Source organism: Stenella coeruleoalba, assembly GCF_951394435.1.
Source record: "Stenella coeruleoalba genome assembly, chromosome: 1".
Lineage (NCBI taxonomy): Eukaryota > Metazoa > Chordata > Mammalia > Artiodactyla > Delphinidae > Stenella > Stenella coeruleoalba.
In genome coordinates this window covers 100148421-100165307 of record NC_137169.1, presented here as the reverse complement: position 1 = coordinate 100165307, position 16887 = coordinate 100148421, and positions in this window count along the sequence as shown.

Below are 16887 nucleotides of genomic sequence, written 5' to 3'. Positions count from 1 at the left end.
GGAGTTGGATGTCCCTACATTTTAATTGAGTTGGCTAGTTTCCAGGCCACTGTGATAAATAGGATAACATTTCAGAGTATTACTGTGACTGAGGAGATACTGTTTCTTGATGCCTAAGAGTAGGAGTGATTTTTTTTTTCTTTTAATAGGGAAAAGAGTTTGACAGGAATGTGTGCATGAATGAGTGAGGGAGAACGTGTGTGTGCATGTGAGTATGTGTATGTGTGAGTCTGTGTCTGCACATATGTGAAAGTGAGTTGAATGTGTATGTCTATCTGTGTGCCTGTGTGTGTGTGAGTGCTCGTATGTGTGTGCACCGTGGTGTGTGAATGTGTATATACATGTAAAAACATATGCATATTTGTGTGAATGTGTGTAAGACCTTGCATGAGAGAAAGAGAATAAATGCTTAGAGAACTTAAAACAAATCAAAGAGCTGACTGGCCTCAGCTGGATCCATCAATGCTCCTTTCGGAATCCCCACAATCAAAGGCTTTGTCTTATCTCTCACATGCCTTTGACTCATTTCTTGGAAGGAGGATGGAGTCTGCTTGATCTCAGAGTGCTCCTAGGTATGTGTTACTCTCAGGGCTCTTTAACAGACAGGAAACAAGTGGCTTTCCCCGCCCCCCCCCATCGATTAGTCTGGTTTCACATCAATCTTTACACTAAACCCTGCATCCTTCATCCCTAGAATAAACAAACAAACAAAGCTGGTTTCCACTACCTCTGTGTCTGGTCAGTCCTGACACTGAGAAAGTTTAGAAGAAAAGAAGGAAGTGAAAAAGGGACTAACATTTCCTGAGTATTCATTATTTGACAGGCATCAAGTTAGCCACTTTATAGGTGAAGAAATGAGGCTGGATGAAGTTAAGTACCTTAAATACCTGAGATTAAAATCCAGACTATATCCTTTCCACTAACCACATTGCCTTGCAACACCTTGGGGGAGACTCAGGGATTTTTTAGTTTGTGCCCCAAAATCTTGGCCAACACTTTGGTTAGATCAAATGGAGCTCAAATGATCATAAAGATCTTCCAAAAAAATAATAATAAGGGAAGGAGAGAACTTTAAAAAAGCAAGCTCACAGACTCTTCCTCTGCAAAAACTGTGAAAAACCAGAAAAAACTACAATAACAAAACAACTCACCCATACCAAATAAGCAATGATGTGGTTACAAATTCATGCCACAAACTTAAAAATTAGATGGCCAAAGAAAGAAATGGAAGATTCTGGTGCAGCTCAGTGAGTCAGAGCTGTTACTGGGGAAAGAATGGGAGTCAACAGAATCCTGAGAGTCGTCTGATCCCCTCTCAGTCTGTACAAAAGTGGTCTGAGGGAGTGAAGAGGAAAAGCACAAAGTGTCACAGAAAGAGTGGAGGAGACACACAAGCCTAAGAGAACAAGGAAGAGAGGAGTCAGAACAATCATAACCACACACACACTAGTTATTCCTGCAACAAATAGGAACTTAGCATTCTTGAAGACAAAAAAGAAAATAAATGAGACAAGATGCTTAGGGGATCAGGAAGCCAGTCAGAAGAGCACAGGGACTGAGGGCAAAGTTCCTCTCCTGGTGTGAGAACTATTGACACAGACCTGACCTCACAGACACCTTCCCCTCTCCTCATCTGGCTTCTCACTTGGGAGGGGAGGTGGAAAGGGATTCTCAGGTAGATAGGCAAGTGAAGTGGGGAAGTGAACGATTTGGGGCTGACATTGAAGCGCAAGCTCTGGGACTCCCCCCACAAGTGACAGCCTACCCTTGCTGGGTGGAGCAGAGCCTGGGAACAGATTTTTAATAACAACAGCAAAAAAAGGAGTTAAGAGTCGAGATTTGTTAACAGGATAACAAAAGTTTTTCCTAAAGGCCAAGCATTCATGTATCACAGACTTAATTTTTGTCCCATTCAGGTGCCATCTGTTCTATTATATACTTAATATTTTCTTTAAATCAACTTACTTTTTTAACCTAAGAAATTTATTTTAAAAGGAAACTTTATGTTGCCTCAGTAAGTTGAAAACCAATATAACTTGGCAAAATAGAATAAAATAAAATAATGAAAATAAATTAACATGATTAAATTCTAGCTCTACATTGTTGCCTCTTAAAGGTGCCGAACCTTAAGAGATACTCTCTCTTTGTTAAAAGGAAGAGTAGATATGTTTGGAAACATGTTGAAAATATACTAGTATTGAATTGAGACTTTCTTCTTGATTTAAATAGAACTGAAAGAGAATAAAAAGGAAATAACTTTCCACTATGTGATTCAGTATTATTTAATTCTAGCTCCATGTACCAATTGGGAAAAGATGACAGAAAGGAAAAGGCTTGATATAACAATAAATGCAAAACAAAAAGACTGGGAGAGCAAAGCAATTAGAGGAACAATATTTGATAGTACCCATAAACTCTCTCTCTCTCTCTCTCTCTCTCTCTCTCTCTCTCTTTTTTTGCAGAGTACTTGAGGTTAAAATCCATCAACCAAGTGACGAAATTAGGAGTTGAGGGGATGTGGTAAAAAAATCTTATGGTACACATTTTACCACTTAAAAATGTAACTAAGACTAAATAATCTTGGGATTTTTTTGAAATAGCTAGAGTCAATCAAGACATTCTAAAAGTGAAATACATAATTGAGAAACTTTAATTCTTAAACTTTCCCTCTTTTTCTTCTTAACTATAGGGAGATTTTTTTTCAGTTACCTACTGTTGTATAACAAACTATCTCAAAACTTAGTGGCTTAAAACACAACAATCATGTGTTTGATCACAATTTGGCAATTTGGGCAGAGCTCAGAGTAGGGACAGTTTATCTCTACTACACCTGGTGTCAGCTGGGGCTGGAGGAGTCACTTCCAAGATGGCTCCCTCATTTGGCTGGCAAAGTTGATGTTGGCTGTTGGCTGGGAGTTCACTTGTGGCTGTTGGCCAGGGGCCTCAGTCTTCCTTCTTGTTGGCCTTGCTGTGTAGCTGCTTGGGCTTCCTTGCAGCATGGTGGCTGGATTCCAAGAAGAAGGAAGTAGAAGCTGCTAGTTCTCTTAAAGGCTAGGCTCAGAATTGGAACAGCATCACTTCCAAAGTATTCTATTGGTCAAAGCAGTCACAGGCCAAGCTCAGATTCATGGCCATGGAGTAGTGGGAGGAGTGACAAAGAAATTGTGACCATTTGCCACTGTATCTTTCACTACATATTTCTTGTGGTAGGAGATTTCCATTTTCACTTCAATTTCTTTTTCACATTAACTTAAAAAATATTAAATTTGATACTTTTACAAAAATGAACATATAGACTATATATATTACACCATTTTTGAAAAATCATTTACATCTATCTATCTACTCTTCTATCTGAATACATGCACAAAGAGATGTAGAGAATAATGTTTAACAATATTAATGATACTTATATCTAAATAATAGTATTTAGGATGATTAAAACATTTTTTCTTTTGAGTACAGTCCGATTTTGTTTAAATTTCTTATATGTATTATTTTTTGTTTTCTTTTTGTTTTTTAAAGACTATTTTTCAGAGCAGTTTTAGGTAGGTTCCCAGCAAAGTTGAGGAAGGTACAGAGATTTTTATAAAACCATAAAGTCATTATCTTAATAAAACCTAGAAGGAAGCAAGTTGTTAGAAAATAAATTTGCCCCTAGTCACATAGGCAACACTTACAATGTCAGTGAGTTGGAGGTGTCCTTGTGGACCACTGAGTGCCACTTTATTGTGTAGAAGAAGAAAATGAGGTTCAGAAAGTGACTTGCTCAGGCTCACATGTCTAACATTCAGGCAGGTATGCGGTAGGCTAACTGAGTGACAGTTATTGAGTTTGTGTCACATCCTTTTCCAAAATGTGAAGGAGTGAATTGACCTGGATTTTATCTAATATGAATCTATGCATTTGGATGTAACACATGGAGCCATAAACATGTTGTGTTTGAGATAAGAACAGGGGAAGAATTCAGTTACCAGCTTGATTCCTGGGCACCTTTGCAAAAACTTAGAAAGGATTTCTATTTAAGTTCCTTTTCTGGAGGTCCCCCTAATGCATGACCCATTCAGAGAGGTGGTCTACCTGTGGCCTGAAAATCTCTGTGACACACAAAAGGACATTCCCAGGGTGAAGAACTTAAAAGTCCCTTTGAAAATGGAAGGCACTGAGGTGGGAGGTCTGGCCAGACACTGCTGTCGGTCCAGACAAAGGGAAAGCACATTTCAGGGACATTGCTGAAGGAGAGCAGTGTATCCATCTGGCTCCATGTTGCAAATTGTCGCTGCTCTTCCTTCTTCTGTCATTGAATGAATCGCTTCTTGGGTTTTGCTGATAATTTCTGCAAATTAGTGGAAAACAAAATGTCTGGGGCTCCCCCTGAGGCTGGTTGTAGGAAGGACGATGATGAACTCCCACCCTCTCGGGCCTCTTACTTGCTGGGGCTTCCAAGGAGGCTCTTCCTTGCCCAATAGGATTTGATCTCCCAGGCCTGGTCCAGCCTGCCCTTGCCTTTGCGGTGCCACGCCTGTCTCCACATGTGTGCTCTTGGTCAGCTCTGCTCTTTACTGAGGGGCGCGATGCTGAGTTCATTTACGCTAAATCTCCCCTGACATTCTGCTGAAGTTACTATTTCCCAGCATCCAGCAGCTCTCTGGTGACCTTAATGGGAAGGGAGTCAACCTTCAGCAAATCTCTTTTTGAGGAGAGAGGAACAGGACCATGAAACTGCCAACAAATAAAGACCCAGCAAATGAATGCAGCGAGGATGGAAACCGGCTGTTTTGTCCAATTGCATCAAGAAATAAAAACGTCCGTGAATCCATCTTGTCCGATTTGGTTGCCGTTCCTTTTAGAGGACATTTCCCTGGAAAGACTAATTCTCCTGCTTTCATTCTTGCTTCTTTCTGCCACCACAAGAGGGATTGAGAGGTCTGGCTCTGTAATCTTTCCATCTCTCCCAGCTTCCTCCAATGAATGGCAGAGATTACTTCAGGAGCTAATATGCTGTCTTTGGAAAAGTCCTGCCTCATTCAGAACATGTTTGAGAAGGCTGACAAGGAAACATGATTAGCAGGGGTATTGTATAGTTCAGGAAACAACCCATCCTTTCAACAACTAACATTCCAGACACTTTAACTGAGCACATTTTATGTACCAGGTATTGTATTCGGCACAGGGCAGGGATCCCACAGCTCCAAAGAGGGCAGGGAGGTGTGGAGGGCTTACGGCATTGGGGGAATTATAAGTAGCTCTGAATAGCTAGAAGAAGGCTGCATATGATTTTTAAAATTGTTTTCCAAGATGAAAAAGACAAAAACATTTTTCCTCATGGAGTTCCCATTTTGATGAAAAGGACAGAGAAGGAAACAACCTTTATGTTCTTTAATAAAAGTAGGTGTGCGATGCTTTGGGAGCTGAGAAGAAAGAAGGACTGAATTAAATCAGCTGTGGTGGGGAGCTGGGGGTTGGGGGAGGGCAGGGAGGATGTCAGAGGCCAGAGAGGGTTTCAGAGCACAGAGGAAAACTGAACTGAGTGTAGATGGGTGAGTAGATTTTTCTCAAGAAAACAATGGCTGAGGGAACTCTAGACAGTGGAAGCAAGACATGCAAATACTGAAATGTATGAGGAAACGTGGCTGTGGGGAAATCGCAGATGTAATGCGATGGTTCTGAACAGCCAGTATGTAGACTGTGCGTCCCAAAAGATCTCGTGTGTCATGGGGCAGTAAGAGCCTTGGCTCTGGGGTCAGCACTGAGTTCACACCTGATCCGACAGTGGGGTAGCTGAATGATCTTGGGCAAGTCTCTGGGTCTTAGTTTCATCCTTTAGAAAACGGTGACAATAATGTCCACGTCACAGGTGTTGTAAGAAGTAAATGGATGCTCTAAAGTACGGGCACGTGCTAACCCCAAAGTGTGGCTTCCCCTCCCCCACTTCTCTTCCCTGGTTGTGCAGGGCACAGGTGACCCCTGAAGAAGGGCTAGGCTGGGGGCAGGCTTCCCCCCAGGGTCAGGCTGGGTCCAGGGCTGGGGCTGCAGGGAAGAGTCCAGGGGAGCAGAAAGGCAGTCGGACTGACCTTCCACCTGGGGCTTCGGGGGCTATGGATAGATCAACACCCACGGCCAATCCCAGCAACGATATCTCAGAGTTCCCCATGCTTATTTACTCTGGTGATATTCAGGGAACCCAGAGGGGAAGCTGCCAGCTCTTTAAGGCAATGCCACATTTTGAGGGGCACAGACTCTTCTGGATGTCCCCCCAGACACAGGCACGCTCACACCAAAGCCTGCAGACAATTCAGGGCGTTTGCAGACCCCTCTGAGGGACATCCTAGCCCCCAGGTAGCCTCTGATGATTTCACAAGCAGGGGAAGAACCGTCCCCCGGAGAGGCAGGCGTATTTCCCGACAGGACGACGCCTTCGCGGGTCGCAAATGCCCTTCCAGTCTCGCATTTCCCTGGACTCGGTCACCCGAGCGAGAGACGCAGCCAGAGCGCACCCGTTTCCCCGGCTTCTCATGCTGCCACCACTTCGCGTCTTTATTCGGTTTTCTGAGTGGCAGCAGTACACATTAGGTCATTGCAAGTGATTTCACTTGTGCGCGGCAAGTGATGGCAGGAAGCCGCTAAGCCGCCGCAGCCCCAAGCGGGTGTCCGCGGGCCATCGGTCCATAGCAGCTCCAGGACCTGACCTCGCTTCATGGGGTCAGGCACTGCGCTGGAAGGAGTTTTAATTAGAACACCGAAGTGCGTTTGTCTTCTAAAGCACATCAGGGGTAAAATATTAAAAGGGCAAATGCTCTTTTCCAAGAGAATGAGTTTTTCTGCCAGTGTATTTTATTGGAATAATCCTGACGAAATGAAAGGAACACCCAAGTTCCTGCCAGGGGAAGCCGATAAAAGGAAAGGTAACTTTGTCATTCCTGCTATCCTTTATTCATTCCGAGTATATGCCAGCCATATTCTACATCTATTGGATTATTTAACCCTCCTGATGACCCTACCAGGACCCGTCTTACAAGTGGGGAGTCTGAGGCTCAGAGAGATTTGTCCAAGGTCACACAGCCAGGAAATGGCAGAGGTGGAATTTAAACCAGGGCCACCTAATTATAAAGCATATCATCTTTTTCTTTTTAACCATTTTAAACTGTAATCCTTTTCCCTCAAGGTAACAGATAGACATAGTCTAAAAGATCAGAAATGTCAAGCAGGCTCATAACAAAAAAAATCTATCTTCTGCTGGGTGCCTCACCCCCATTCCCATTCCAGGTGACATCCACTGTATTGGTCAGTGTTCTCCAGAAAGACGGGACAAAGAGGGTGTGTCTACAGAGAGAAAGAGATTCATTTTTAGGAATTTGCTCATGCCATTATGGAGTCTGGAAATTCCAAAAGCTGCAGGGTAGGTGGCTGTGCTGGAAAGCCAGAGAAGAAGAGATGATGCAGTTCAAGTTTGAAGGCTGTCTGCTGGCAGAATTTCTTGTTTTGGGGAAGTCAGTCTCTGTTCTAGGAAGACCTTCAACTGATTGGATGAAGCCTACCCACATCATGGAAGGTAACCTGCTTTACTCAGAGTCCACTGATTTAAATGTTAATCTCATCCAAAAAGACCCTCATAGAAATAATCTTTGACGAAATATCTGAGTCAACGATATCCGATAGTTAATTTTATGTTGATACATAAAGTTAACTATCACAACCACTTTCAACTCTATTAGATGTTTAATCTGATACTTAACTTCCATATTTCTTAAAAACGTACTTTTATTGCTATTTCTTTTTGCTTCTGCTTTAAATATTGCCTATTGACTTTTTACCAATACACCTGTAGACTTAGCTCTCTCATGCTCCTCCTCAGAAGTCCTGTCCCTGCATCATCCTCGCAACACTGTCAAACCGCCCTTCAAATCAAGAGTCAGAGTTTACATTCTTATGATTATTAGTCACAGATGAATCATATGGGTACTCCATTACATTTCCTCTCTCATTCATCTTTTTGCTCATTTCTGGAGTTAAAAATCACCTTGTGTTTAGTTTGCTTAGTTTACTACTTAGTACCCATCACTGATTAATCCCCGCACTGTCAGAACTGAGAATTCTCTCAGGAAACGACCTGTGTTGAAGATCCTATCCGTTCCTCCCTCCCATTCTTTTCTCCCTTCCTTCCTTCCATGTGCTGCTCACCTCTGGATTGGTTTTTCTCTGCAAAGCTGTGACCCTGAAAATTCCCAGCACCACATCCTGGGAATTCCCTCCTTTCTGTGTGTTCATTCCCTACTTCCTGGAAGATGGAAATATTTTCTTCTTTCTTGATTTTTCTCTATTTTGGTGGAGCTCATTTTCTAGTAGTTTCCTGAGAAAAGGTACATGGAAGTGCATTTTTTTCAGAACTTGCATGTCTGAAAATGTCCTTCTTCTGCCCCCATACTTTACTGATAACTTGAATAGGCATAGAATTCTATATTGAAAATAATTTTTGTTCAGAATGTTTTATTTATTTATTTATTGGCCACACTGCTCTGTGTGTAGGATCTTAGTTCCCAGACCAGGGATCAAACCTGCCGCCTGCTGCAGTGGAAGCCTGGAGTCTTAACCACTGGACAGCCAGGGAAGTCCCTTGTTTAGAATTTTAAAATCTGTGTTCCATTGTCTTCTAGCTACCAGTGTTGCTATTGAGAAGTCATTGCTGTTCTGATTCCTGATCAGCCTTGGAAATTTGTATGTGATCTCTTTTCCAATTTCCCCTTTCTAGAAGATTAGGATATTTTCTTTACCCTTGGTGCCCTGAAACTCCATGATTATGAACTTTGGTGTGGGCTTTGTTTTTCATTCATTACACACTTGAGGGGCCCTTTCAGACTGGAGGCCTATGTTCCTCTGTCCTGTGAAATTTTCATGTATTGTTCCGTTGGTAATTTCTTCCCCTTTATCTTCTTTGCTTTCTCTTTCTGGAATGTCTGTTATTCAAATGTTGATCCTCCTTGATGGATTCTCTCATTTTATTTTTCCTTTTCCATTTATTTGTTCTTTTGATTCTAACTTTCTAGAAAATGTCCTCAATTTTATCTTTCAATATTCCTATTGAGTTTAAATTTTTTTAAATCATATTTTTGACTTCCAAGAGCTCTTTATTATTTTCTGAATATTTATTTTTTTACAGTCTCTTATTCTCAAACTCAGGGGTGCAATTATTTTACTCTGAGGGTAATATCTATAGATTTTAGAATTTCTTCTGTTCCCTTTACTGTCTCTTCTTCCAAGTTTCTTTTATCTGCTAGTTTGTTTGGCTCTCTTTTTACATTATAAGTATTCCCCAAATGTCAGGTAATCCTTGATTGCCCATTTTTAAGACACTAAGGCATCATCAGTGTTTTAAGGCGCTACAATACAAAATTCTGTGTACATACTAGAGGCTTGTTGTCCAGGGGGCTTTGCTGCGCAGTGGTGGTCAGATGGGGCCAGGCTGCTTTGTTGGAGGTCTTCCAAAGTCAGTACCGGTAGGCATTTCCTCTTGAGCTGGTTAGTTTCCCTGGAGAGGAAGTCTTACCTGAGGAATATACGCCTGCTTCTGGCATTCTGGAGCAGAGTAGGGGAAGAGGGCTGGGGCTTACAGTATGCTGGCTGTCACGCAATCCCTGTTTTCATTAGAGAGGCTAACAGCCATCATCAGTTGGACCCAGTATCCCCAAGTTTGGAGTCTGACTGGTTCAGCTTACCAGAGGGTAAATCCCCAGCCTTCTGCTGGAGTGGGTAGGGAGTAATTGTCTTCTTGGCAAGGCAAGGGAAAGGATGGGTGGGTCTAGTTGCTTCTTTCAGTCTTGTAATCACTTGTCCTTTTTCCAGCCCCACTGGAACTGGGGAGACTCCAATTCTTGAGCCTTCTAGGGATCTGCAATACACATAGGCTTGTTTCATCTTAACTTCCTCTCTCTCTCTCTGCTGGCTCTGTTCTTGGTTACCTCTGGTCGACCTGCTCTTCAGCTTTGGAAATTTTACAGACATTTTAATATCTGCTGAATTTTGTCCCCTATAATCTTAGTTTCTGTAGGTTTTTTGTTTTTAATACTATCATCTTAGTGGACTTTTGGTGGGAAACAGCGATGAAGATATGGGTTCTAGTTGCTATGTTTAACCAGAAGTTCCCCACAGCAGCCACTCTTCACTCCTGGGTTTAGAAGAGGCTGATGGGATAAATGTCTCTTGGTTGTAGAACTTGAGCCCATCTTATCCCCACGCTAAACAACACTGCTCTGTTTCACAGTACGTGTGAGATTTGCTGTATTAACTAATCTTTTAGCAATGCTCTTTGTGGCTCGCTTTCTGGAGAGGTTCAAGAAGTCAGATTTTAAGCACCAGGTAGAGCACCCTTAATGGAACAGGAGTCATTTGGCCACGTTGGCTGTAAAGTGAATCCCTTTCCCCATTATTCTGTTGCCAGCTGGCTTGGCTCACCAAACACGTGGTTAAACAGCTAAAGTGGCTGGTCCATTGTAAGTGGCCAGCAGTCGGCCCTCTCGGACTTCTTGGCAGGTCTCAGAACTAGCATGTTTCTTTGGTCTCAGGGGAAATCCAGGTTTTAGCTTGGCCGAGTACGGCTTTATCCCTGAGAGTATAAAATCATCTTGGATACCTGTCTAAATACTGCTCTCTTTCTCTGCTTGTTGTCTGACAAGCTTCCCATTTTTTAAGGTCCAGATGAAATGTCAACTCTTCTACAGCACACTTCCTCTAGCCCTCATCCCCGTGTCCGCAGGGGTTTTTTATGGAGCATTAGGACAACCTTTCCTATAGGATTCATTCACTCATTCATCAGTTGCTCCCTCTTGTTGAGCAGTGAGCTCATTGAGGCCAGACATTCTGTCTTCCCTTTACCCCAGTGCTTATCAGGGCGCCTGACTCGTGCACTGTGGCCGTCAATGTGTATTTGTTGACTGACTGAGAGAAAGCTCCTCTATCAGCAGAGCCTGTGTGTCCTTTTGCCAGGAATGGTGAGGCATTTCTGTTGATCTGCCTTTTGGCTCCACACTGTAACCTCTAGAGGCAACTCAAGGTTTTCCATGGCAACACCCCCTCCCTCAACCCACCTGCCAGGAGAAGGGGCTTGGGTATGAGTCAAGAACAAAATAGAATACCAAGACACAATTAGTCTCTGCACTGGGGGTGCACTCGGAAGGAAGGATAGGAGACTGGGGTCCACACTTTTGGTTTTCTCCTTGGATCCTCCTCCCAGCAGGGAACATGGCCTGCTCCCCTGCTGCTGGTTTGATGACACGGGCCTGGGGCTCCCTGGCTCTCCTTGTTCTGGTCCCTCTTGTGATCAGCAGTGGTGGGTTGGGATCTGCAAACATCCTATGCTCAAAGGAGGTCATCGGCCCAAAGGAGGTCATCAGCCCTGTGTATCTACTCCAGTTGGAATATTCCTTTATTTCAAGGCAACGGTACTGGAAAACAGATGATTGCTTTGCTCTAGCATTTGCGTTTACCTCTAATGAGGCATGCCTGTGTACAGGATCATAATGGACTCTTTGCCATTATGTTGGAAGAGGCTGTCTTTTCAAAGGGGCCCTGTAGAAGATGTTTCAAGGGGCCCAGCTGTTATTGCAAAGGGATATTTCTGGTAAAGATTAACAAAGAATATCTTCAAAGAAATGGGATCAACCTCCTCCTTTACCTAGAACATTTAAAAAAATAGGCCACTAACAATCCAAATCATGGTGAATGGATAAACACAATGTGGTATACCCGTATAACACATCACTTCTTAGCAATAAGGAGGAACCACCACCGATATATGCAACAACATGCACGGATCTCAAAAACTCTATGCTGAGTGAAAGGAGCCAGAAACAAAAGGCTACATGGTGTACGATTCTATTCATGTGAAATTTCTACAAAAGGCAAATCTGTGAAGACAGAAAGTAGATGAGTGTTTGCCCAGGGCTAGAGGTGGGAGTGGGCACTGATTCCACACGGCACAACATTTCTATTTGAAGTAAGGAAACTGTCCTAAAACTGGATTGTGGTGACGGTTATGCAGCTATATAAATTAACTAGAAATTGTTAAACTGTATACCTTTAATGGGGAATTATATGATATGTAATCTATGTCTCAATGAAGCTGCTAAGTGTGAGAAAAAATGAAGCCAGACAAAAAAAATCACTGAAAAGCTCTTTTGCCAACTTAGGAAATGGATGGAAAAGAATAGTAGGGATTCCACAGCTCTCTGCTGATTTAGATTTGAGGTGTGCATCAGGCTTAAAATCTTTTTTCCTTTTCATTTAACTACTCTGTCTTCTTGCCCTTGGAGAGGAGGAAATGGCACAGAATCCTCCTTCTGCTAAAGACAGTGGAAGCAGGAAAGCAAAGCGAGAGGAACGTGTTGGGCTCCCCTGAGCTGCCTCACCCCCATGTAACCTCTTCCACTCTCGGGCCCGGCAGTGTCTTCAGCTCCTCTTTTAGCTGTGACTTTAGTCATCCGAGCACCGAGCACAAAGACCTAAATTATCAGTGCAAGCAAGTTCAACCTACACACTTCAGCTCCAGTCTCTTAAAGACCCTTGTGCTTCCTTGAGAGACAGTCCTGAAGGGCAGCCCTGAACCAGGACATGAGATGGGGGCCTGGCCAGCCTGAGGAAGTGCTTTGCTCGCCAGTTGCTGCTGTGTCTGTGCGGGTCAAGGAAGTCCAGATCACTGAGAAAAAGTCAGGCCCACCAGGATGGAGAAGGGAATAGAAATAAAGGAAGAGTAGAATAGAAAACCTCCTCATAACAATAGCTCGCATCTCTCTGTACTTTTTTATACTTTGCAGACCTCTTTCACATTATCTTACTTAACCCTCACAAACTCTAGGCAAGATTGCCATTAATATCCCCAGGAAACTGAGGGAAAGAAGTAAGAGAATCAGTGACAGAGCTGGGGACTCAAAGTCAGTCCTTTTGACAAGTACCATATGATATAAAGTATATGTGGAATCTAAAATATGACACAAATGAACTTATCTACAAAACAGAAACAGACTCACAGACATACAGAATAGGCTTCTGGTTGCCAAAGAGGAGAAGGGGTGGGCGAGGGATGGATTGAGAGTTTGGGATTAGCAGATGGAAACATGTATAGAATGGATAAGCAACAAGGTCCTACTGTGTAGCCCCAGGAACTAAACTCAATATCCTGTGATAAACCATAATGAAAAAGAATATGTAAAAGAATATATATAACTGAATCACTTTGCTATATAACAGAAATTAACACAATGTTGTAAATCAACTATACTTCAATAAAATAAATTGAAAAAATTCAGCCCTTTGGAGTTTAATTAGGTATACTATGCTGTACTATACTATATATGTTTATATATATACCTATATGGTACATGTACTATATATGTGTACGTATATATGTATATACATATCTAAGTGTGTGTATATGTATAGATTGATCTATCTGTATCTATCTATTGATCTATCATGTATATGTATGTATTAGGCCTTCTTTTAAGCCTCTTACATTGAGTCTTCCCTACTACTCTGTGAAGCTGGTACAGATGAGGAAACTGAGGCACAGAGAGATTACTTTGCCTAAGGTCACACGGTGCCCAAGTGGCAGAGCTGTGATTTGAACCTACACCCTACAGTGTGCTTTTCATGACACCATGCTGCCGGCCTCCAGACCCGCCATGTTGGTGAGTTTTGGATTTGATTTCTGGGTACAGACTGCGCTCAAATCCTGGCTCTCATCGCTCCAGCCTGTCATGCCTGCATTGCCTTCATCTGCAAGGACTTCGCTTCCTGCTATCATAGCAGCTCTCCTACAGTCAGTCTCCTAAACGCTTAGCAGTTTGTCTCACTCCCAGGCTTGGCTTCTGTTTCTGCTGCTGCCAGGATCATGGTACGGTCCCAGGAGGAACTGGAAATGCATGTGGATTTTACAAGCCTATGGATTTTTGAAGAGAGATGAGTGTTGATTTACTAGCTTCTCTGCGTGTTGAAATGGTCTTCTGAAAACTTTTATGGATATATTTACATGGAAGTGTCCCAACTAAAGAATGTACTGTAAAGAAATTTGCTGCCAATATTGTTTCGTTGCAAAGTGACATTGAATCAGGTCTGAGTAAATATTGATGATTTCTTTTGAAATGTGACAGACTCATGACATGGTAATTAATTTTACTGTAGGCCGAATTCAGAATGACTTCAGTGATATATGAGTAGGTGTGTAAAATGTTTATAGGGCTTTCAAAAGTAAGCCCAAGGTTTAAATGAAACCTTAACCAGACAACCGAGGAAGAATAAAATTGCAATTCTAATTTTGCTGGTAGAATTTCTGTGAGAAGCAAGGCGTTTTAGTGATTGATATTCATTGCAGAGAATCAGCATATCATGTATTTTATGTACTGTTAGACTAGTTGGAAACTTCAAATACACTTACTTTTCAAGAAATGCATGCCTTGAGCAATGGTTAAAAAAGAAAGGCTAAGTTTAGAAAATTGTCTTTGGTTTACGGCAAAAGCTGCAAGGAACACATATTTCATAGTTCTGTGCAGTAGGCTAAAGGGTAGTGGCTCCACCGAGGCCTCCAATTTTGGGTGTTTCTTTTTCTCACCCCACATTGAATCTGTCAGAAAATCCTGCATTTTCCGCCTTAAAAAGGTATCCAGAATCTGGCTACTTCTCACCACCTCCACCTCTCATTACCACACGTCCAAGCCCCATCATCTCTCACCTGGGTTACTGTAACATCCCCCTCCCTGGTGTCCCCCCTTCCCCACGGAATCCATGACTGACCTGGCAGCAACACGATCGGGTTAGAGCGTAAGTGAGTTCACGTCACTCCTCTGTCTCCACTGGCTTCCGGTCTCACTCAAACTATAAGCCAAATAAGTTCAGAGCCTACAGGCCCTGCTGGATACGGCTCCTTCCTTGCTTCCTGTTGTACTTCCCCCTGCTCACTCCTCCCTGTCACAGGCACCCTCCTGTCTCAGGTCTGCAGCTTTGGTCCCTCTATCTGGCGAACTCTTCTTCCTGTATCCTGCTGGCTGCATCCTCTCCTCCTCCAGGTTTTGTGCAGGTCGCCTTCCCAGTGAAACCTCACGTGACCACCCTTTTAACATGTGCAACCCGCCCCCACCCCGCCAAACTCCCCGTCCCCCTTGTCTGCTTTACTCTGTACTTTAGCACTTATCACTATCTGACGTTATACATTTTAGTTATTTATTTTATCTAGGATGTAAGCTCCATGAGGTCAGGAATTTGGGTCTGTTTTGTTCACTATTGTATACTCCATATCTACAGTAATGCCAGGTATATCGTAGGCATAAGAGAAAACACATAACTTACGGAATGGATGGATGGATGGATGGATGGAAAGGCATTTTCATCACTGCTGTGTAAGGGATAGGGGTTCTGAAAAAGGAGCCAAATGCTTAGTGAATGTTCTAGAAAGGACCATTGAAGGGGTGTGGAGACCTCTGGAATCTCAGTGTACGAGCTGCTGAATAATGGGTCAGTGGTTAGACTATTTCTATGGAATAATAGCTAATGTAGCAGCACCAAATGAACTAACTAGAAAGGATGTTATAAAGCTGATTCTAGAATCGGGGATGCAAGTGTAGAGAGAATAAAACTATACATCTTACACCTTACCTGAGTAACATGCCATCTAATTTAAAAACAGCTTTCTAAGTACAGAGCCCAGTTTCTTGTGCAGCCCACAGAATGGTAAGAGGGCCTGTGCATGCTTGGGACTCGGTATTTCTAAGGAGATTAGTTTCTACAATGGAAACAGAGGAATTCAAAACCATAAATTAATGTACTCTTTTGCAGTGTACAAAGTACTGTTGAAAAATATCAATAAAATTGCTCACTGATTGAGCAATTCTATAATCTTACACAATAATATGTATATTTATTGAGAAATTACCCTGTGCTAAGTGCTTAACTTCTAGCATCTCTCTTGATCCTTACAGGTTATTATAATTATCCCCAAGAGTGTATTCACTCAACAACATTTATGGAGCACCTCCTATGCCAGGCACCATGCTAGGCACCGAGGCTGCGAAACTGTATTGGTTCTGCCTCAAGGAACCTGCAGTCCTGTGAAGGAGACAAATGCAAAAACATGAACTATTGTAGCCAATGGTGGTACGTGTTGTGGAGCAGGATGAGGCATAACGACATCACAAGACCTGTGGGAAAAAGGAACAGTAGCTTAAAAAAAAATCCCATTATCCCCTTCCTCAATATGTATGGTTGTTTGTTAATTTCCTTTTTTGTCTTATGAATGCACTCTTCCAGGGAAGTCAATTAATCTATAACCACTATTTTTATTTACAATGCCCAGAAATTGGATTAGTGGCTGTCCTGTGGCTAAGGGTGAGGGAGAGCTGATGGAAAACCTTGCGCATCTCTTCCTTTCCCTTCTAGAGGCTTTCCAAAGAAGTCTTTGTTACCATGATGCAAGGTTTGAGGTCTCTTTATAGGTGACCTGACTCAGAGGGGGATCAAAACCCCACCAACCTACCCACAGACATGGACTCCAATGGCACCTAAATCTAGGAGGACATGGCCCTGGTATCCCAGAGTGGGGACTGGGCAGCTCAGGAAGGGCAAAATGTTCTATAGGGGATACAGGAAGAAAATATTGGAATGTTTGCATATATCTTAACTAAAAATAAGAGTCAAGCTTTAATTTCATTTACTACACAGAGTGATCCATACATGATTGTTTGGTCTGTATGTCTGTTGGTCCCATGTCACACAGAACGTAAGGGGGCTCCTGAGGCACACTGAGTGTTACATGTACACATGTGCATGAACACACACACAGGCTGATGGTTGTATCTTCCTTCACTCATCTGCTTTCAGAGTATTATAATATCCTCTTTTGCGCTC